This window comes from Manis pentadactyla, chromosome 4, assembly GCF_030020395.1.
Source record: "Manis pentadactyla isolate mManPen7 chromosome 4, mManPen7.hap1, whole genome shotgun sequence".
NCBI classification, from domain to species: Eukaryota; Metazoa; Chordata; class Mammalia; order Pholidota; family Manidae; genus Manis; species Manis pentadactyla.
The window spans coordinates 146,431,194-146,438,360 of record NC_080022.1 but is presented as its reverse complement, the minus strand read 5'-3'; positions in this window follow the sequence as shown (position 1 = coordinate 146,438,360).

Below are 7,167 nucleotides of genomic sequence, written 5' to 3'. Positions count from 1 at the left end.
CTCCATTAAGGGAAATGTGAAATATTAAACAAAAGAAAGCTAAAGGCTATATTAATACCAGACAAAATATTCAGAGCTTCAGAGCTATGAAAATTACAAGGAGTAAAGAGGGACATTACATAATGTTATGAGTCCATTCATCAAATTCTAAATGTACACTCACCTGACAAAAGAGCTTCAAATTACAGGAAGGAAAAATTGATACAACTGAAAAGAGAAAAGTCTATAACTCGAACACCACCACCATAGACCAACACCACCAACCAACAGGACCGAATGACATTCAGGTATGTCACCTGGCCACAACACAACGGGCATTCTTTTCAAGTGTGCATTATGACATTCACTGTGACATCATAACTTGGGCCATAAAACTAATCTTAACAAGTGAAAAATTTCAATTCATACAACACATTTTCTGATAAGAAGGTAATAAACTTAAAATCAGTAACAAAACAGTCAAAAGCAAAACAACCTCAAGTTTGGAAATTGCATACACTACTAAGTAACCCATGGGTCAATAAAGATATTTCAAGGGAAAAGAGAAAATAATATGAATTGTGTGAAAATAAAAATATAACATCAAGTTTACAGGATTCTTACTCAGAAATTAAGGCACTAAACCATAGTAGAAAAAAACTCCAATGAATAACCTAAGCTCCCGTCTTAAAATCTAGTAAGAGAAAAGCAAACAAACTCAAAACTAAATATAGAAGGACATACAAAAGACAGAATAGAAATCAATGAATCTAAACGACAAAATCAGAAAAATCAAAGCTAGTTTTCTGCAGAGAAACAAAAGTCAGTACAACTGAAAGAACGCTGCCAAAGGGGAGGGGGGTGGGAGGGAGGGAGAAGGGGATTGAGGGGTATTATGTTTAGTACACATGGCGTGGGGGATCACGGGGAGAACAGTGTACCACAGAGAAGGCACATAGTGGATCTGTGGCATCTTGCTGCCCTGATGGACAGCGACTGCATGGGGGTATGGGTGAGGACTTGATAATATGGGTAAATGTAGTAACCACATTGGTTTTTCATGTGAAACCTTCATAAGATTGTATATCAATCATACCTTACTGAAAATTAAAAGTAAGTAAGTAAAGAAATAAAACAAATCAACCTTCTTGAGAAGATGCAAACATGACTCAGAAATGACAATATCATATTCAAAATGGCCAGAATAAAATTCAAACTTTACTCCACATGCTGAAACAAACAACACACACACACACACACACACACACACACACACACACACACACAACCGCACAATGTGACAAATTATCAAGGGGAAGAAAGGACAGATGTTTATTTTGAGATGCCTCATGCTGGAATTATCATACAAAGACTTTAAAGCAGCTGGTATAAGCATAGTAAATGTGCTAATGGTTAGCACTCTTGAAAAACCTGGAAAGACAAGTTCTTAGCAGAAAAATACAAACTATAAGAGAAGATCCACATGGAAAAATTTAGAACTGAAAAATATAATTAAAAGAAATTGCATGGGCTCAACCACTGAAGAGAGATGATAGAAGAGTCTGTAAACTTGAAGATAATAAAGCAATAGAAATTACCTACACTGAAGAAAAGAGAGGAAAAAAACATTGGAGAAAATGAATACATCCTTAGAAACTTGTGGGACAGTATCAATTTGTCTAAATTTCACATTACAGGTGTTATATAAAGGAAAAGAAAATTTAATTATTTTAGAGAAAACAATTCTTACTAAAAGCAGAAAAGATCACAGATTTGACAAAAACATAAATTTAGAGATTCAAGACACTCAGCAAGTCCCAAACAGAGCAAATTCAAAGAGTTTAGGTCTGAGAAGGCCTAAACTCAAAATCAGTAACAAACAGTCAGGCCTGATAAGGCCTAAACATGTCATAATGCTGAAAACCAAAGATAAACTAAAATTTGAATGATTACAGATTTCTCATGAAATACAATGGAGGCCACAGAATGTGGAATAATATCTTTAAAGTGAGGAAAGAAAAGAACGGCCAACCCAGAAGAGAATCCTTTATCTAAGCAAAAGTCTTGTGGAATGAATGCGAAAAAAGTAGAGAGAGAGAGAGAGAGAGAGAGAGAGAGAGACAAAGACACAGATGATGGAAAGCTAAGAGAATCTCACCTCCATTAAGGGAAATGTGAAATATTAAACAAAAGAAAGCTAAAGGCTATATCAATACCAGACAAAATATTCAGAGCTTCAGAGCTATGAAAATTAAAGGAGTAAAGAGGCACATTACATAATGTTATGAGTCCATTCATCAAATTCTAAATGTACAATCACCTGACAAAAGAGCTTCAAATTACAGGAAGGAAAAATTGATACAACTGAAAAGGGAGAAGTCTATAAATCGAACACCACCACCATAGACCAACACCACCAACCAACAGGACCGAATGACATTCAGGTATGTCACCTGGCCACAACACAACGGGCATTCTTTTCAAGTGTGCATTATGACATTCACTGTGACATCATACCTTGGGCCATAAAACTAATCTTAACAAGTGAAAAATTTCAATTCATACAACACATTTTCTGATAAGAGGGTAATAAACTTAAAATCAGTAACAAAACAGTCAAAAGCAAAACAACCTCAAGTTTGGAAATTGCATACACTTCTAAGTAACCCATGGGTCAATAAAGATATTTCAAGGGAAAAGAGAAAATAATATGAATTGTGTGAAAATAAAAATATAACATCAAGTTTACAGGATTCTTACTCAGAAATTAAGGCACTAAGCCATAGTAGAAAAAAACTCCAATGAATAATCTAAGCTCCCGTCTTAAAATCTAGTAAGAGAAAAGCAAACAAAACCAAAACTAAATATAGAAGGACATACGAAAGACAGAATAGAAATCAATGAAACTTAACGACAAAATCAGTAAAATCAAAGCTAGTTTTTTGCAGAGAAACAAAAGTCAGTACAACTGAAAGAACGCTGCCAAAGGGGAGGGGTGTGGGAGGGCGGGTGGGAGGGAGGGAGAAGGGGATTGAGGGGTATTATGTTTAGTACACATGGTGTGGGGGATCACGGGGAGAACAGTGTACCACAGAGAAGGCACATAGTGGATCTGTGGCATCTTGCTGCCCTGATGGACAGCGACTGCATGGGGGTATGGGTGAGGACTTGATAATATGGGTAAATGTAGTAACCACATTGGTTTTTCATGTGAAACCTTCATAAGGTTGTATATCAATCATAACTTACTGAAAATTAAAAGTATAAGTAAAGAAATAAAACAAATCAACCTTCTTGAGAAGATGCAAACATGACTCAGAAATGACAATATCATATTCAAAATGGCCAGAATAAAATTCAAACTTTACTCCACATGCTGAAACAAACAACACACACACACACACACACACACACACACACACACACACACACACACACAACCGCACAATGTGACAAATTATCAAGGGGAAGAAAGGACAGATGTTTATTTTGAGATGCCTCATGCTGGAATTATCATACAAAGACTTTAAAGCAGCTGTTATAAGCATAGTAAATGTGCTATTGGTTAGCACTCTTGAAAAACCTGGAAAGACAAGTTCTTAGCAGAAAAATACAAACTATAAGAGAAGATCCACATGGGAAAATTTAGGACTGAAAAATATAATTAAAAGAAATTGCATGGGCTCAACCAGTGAACAGAGATGATAGAAGAGTCTGTAAACTTGAAGATAATAAAGCAATAGAAATTACCTACACTGAAGAAAAGAGAGGAAAAAAACATTGGAGAAAATGAATACATCCTTAGAAACTTGTGGGACAGTATCAATTTGTCTAAATTTCACATGACAGGTGTTATATAAAGGAAAAGAAAATTTAATTATTTTAGAGAAAACAATTCTTACTAAAAGCAGAAAAGATCACAGATTTGACAAAAACATAAATTTAGAGATTCAAGACACTCAGCAAGTCCCAAACAGAGCAAATTCAAAGAGTTTAGGTCTGAGAAGGCCTAAACTCAAAATCAGTAACAAACAGTCAGGCCTGATAAGGCCTAAACATGACATAATGCTGAAAACCAGAGATAAACTAAAATTTGAATGATTACAGATTTCTCATGAAATACAATGGAGGCCACAGAATGTGGAATAATATCTTTAAAGTGAGGAAAGGAAAGAACTGCCAACCCAGAAGAGAATCCTTTATCTACGCAAAAGTCTGTGGAATGAATACAAAAAAAGTAGAGAGAGAGAGAGAGAGAGAGAGAGAGAGAGAGAGAGACAAAGACACAGATGATGGAAAGCTAAGAGAATCTCACCTCCATTAAGGGAAATGTGAAATACTAAACAAAAGAAAGCTAAAGGCTATATCAATACCAGACAAAATATTCAGAGCTTCAGAGCTATGAAAATTAAAGGAGTAAAGAGGGACATTACATAATGTTATGAGTCCATTCATCAAATTCTAAATGTACACTCACCTGACAAAAGAGCTTCAAATTACAGGAAGGAAAAATTGATACAACTGAAAAGAGAAAAGTCTATAACTCGAACACCACCACCATAGACCAACACCACCAACCAACAGGACCGAATGACATTCAGGTATGTCACCTGGCCACAACACAACGGGCATTCTTTTCAAGTGTGCATTATGACATTCACTGTGACATCATACCTTGGGCCATAAAACTAATCTTAACAAGTGAAAAATTTCAATTCATACAACACATTTTCTGATAAGAGGGTAATAAACTTAAAATCAGTAACAAAACAGTCAAAAGCAAAACAACCTCAAGTTTGGAAATTGCATACACTACTAAGTAACCCATGGGTCAATAAAGATATTTCAAGGGAAAAGAGAAAATAATATGAATTGTGTGAAAATAAAAATATAACATCAAGTTTACAGGATTCTTACTCAGAAATTAAGGCACTAAACCATAGTAGAAAAAAACTCCAATGAATAACCTAAGCTCCCGTCTTAAAATCTAGTAAGAGAAAAGCAAACAAACTCAAAACTAAATATAGAAGGACATACAAAAGACAGAATAGAAATCAATGAATCTAAACGACAAAATCAGAAAAATCAAAGCTAGTTTTCTGCAGAGAAACAAAAGTCAGTACAACTGAAACAACGCTGCCAAAGGGGAGGGGTGTGGGAGGGCGGGTGGGAGGGAGGGAGAAGGGGATTGAGGGGTATTATGTTTAGTACACATGGCGTGGGGGATCACGGGGAGAACAGTGTACCACAGAGAAGGCACATAGTGGATCTGTGGCATCTTGCTGCCCTGATGGACAGCGACTGCATGGGGCTATGGGTGAGGACTTGATAATATGGGTAAATGTAGTAACCACATTGGTTTTTCATGTGAAACCTTCATAAGATTGTATATCAATCATACCTTACTGAAAATTAAAAGTAAGTAAGTAAAGAAATAAAACAAATCAACCTTCTTGAGAAGATGCAAACATGACTCAGAAATGACAATATCATATTCAAAATGGCCAGAATAAAACTCAAACTTTACTCCACATGCTGAAACAAACAACACACACACACACACACACACACACACACACACAACCGCACAATGTGACAAATTATCAAGGGGAAGAAAGGACAGATGTTTATTTTGAGATGCCTCATGCTGGAATTATCATACAAAGACTTTAAAGCAGCTGGTATAAGCATAGTAAATGTGCTATTGGTTAGCACTCTTGAAAAACCTGGAAAGACAAGTTCTTAGCAGAAAAATACAAACTATAAGAGAAGATCCACATGGGAAAATTTAGGACTGAAAAATATAATTAAAAGAAATTGCATGGGCTCAACCACTGAACAGAGATGATAGAAGAGTCTGTAAACTTGAAGATAATAAAGCAGTAGAAATTACCTACCCTGAAGAAAAGAGAGGCAAAACATTGGAGAAAATGAATACATCCTTAGAAACTTGTGGGACAGTATCAATTTGTCTAAATTTCACATTACAGGTGTTATATAAAGGAAAAGAAAATTTAATTATTTTAGAGAAAACAATTCTTACTAAAAGCAGAAAAGATCACAGATTTGACAAAAACATAAATTTAGAGATTCAAGACACTCATCAAGTCCCAAACAGAGCAAATTCAAAGAGTTTAGGTCTGAGAAGGCCTAAACTCAAAATCAGTAACAAACAGTCAGGCCTGATAAGGCCTAAACATGTCATAATGCTGAAAACCAAAGATAAACTAAAATTTGAATGATTACAGATTTCTCATGAAATACAATGGAGGCCACAGAATGTGGAATAATATCTTTAAAGTGAGGAAAGAAAAGAACTGCCAACCCAGAAGAGAATCATTTGTCTAAGCAAAAGTCTGTGGAATGAATACAAAAAAAGTAGAGAGAGAGAGAGAGAGAAAGAGAGAGAGAGAGAGAGAGAGAGAGAGACAAAGACACAGATGATGGAAAGCTAAGAGAATCTCACCTCCATTAAGGGAAATGTGAAATACTAAACAAAAGAAAGCTAAAGGCTATATCAATACAAGACAAAATATTCAGAGCTTCAGAGCTATGAAAATTAAAGGAGTAAAGAGGGACATTACATAATGTTATGAGTCCATTCATCAAATTCTAAATGTACACTCACCTGACAAAAGAGCTCCAAATTACATGAAGGAAAAATTGATACAACTGAAAAGAGAAAAGTCTGTAACTCGAACACCACCACCATAGACCAACACCACCAACCAACAGTTCCGAATGACATTCAGGTATGTCACCTGGCCACAACACAACGGGCATTCTTTTCAAGTGTGCATTATGACATTCACTGTGACATCATACCTTGGGCCATAAAACTAATCTTAACAAGTGAAAAATTTCAATTCATACAACACATTTTCTGATAAGAGGGTAATAAACTTAAAATCAGTAACAAAACAGTCAAAAGCAAAACAACCTCAAGTTTGGAAATTGCATACACTTCTAAGTAACCCATGGGTCAATAAAGATATTTCAAGGGAAAAGAGAAAATAATATGAATTGTGTGAAAATAAAAATATAACATCAAGTTTACAGGATTCTTACTCAGAAATTAAGGCACTAAGCCATAGTAGAAAAAAACTCCAATGAATAATCTAAGCTCCCGTCTTAAAATCTAGTAAGAGAAAAGCAAACAAAACCAAAACTAAATATAGAAGGACATAC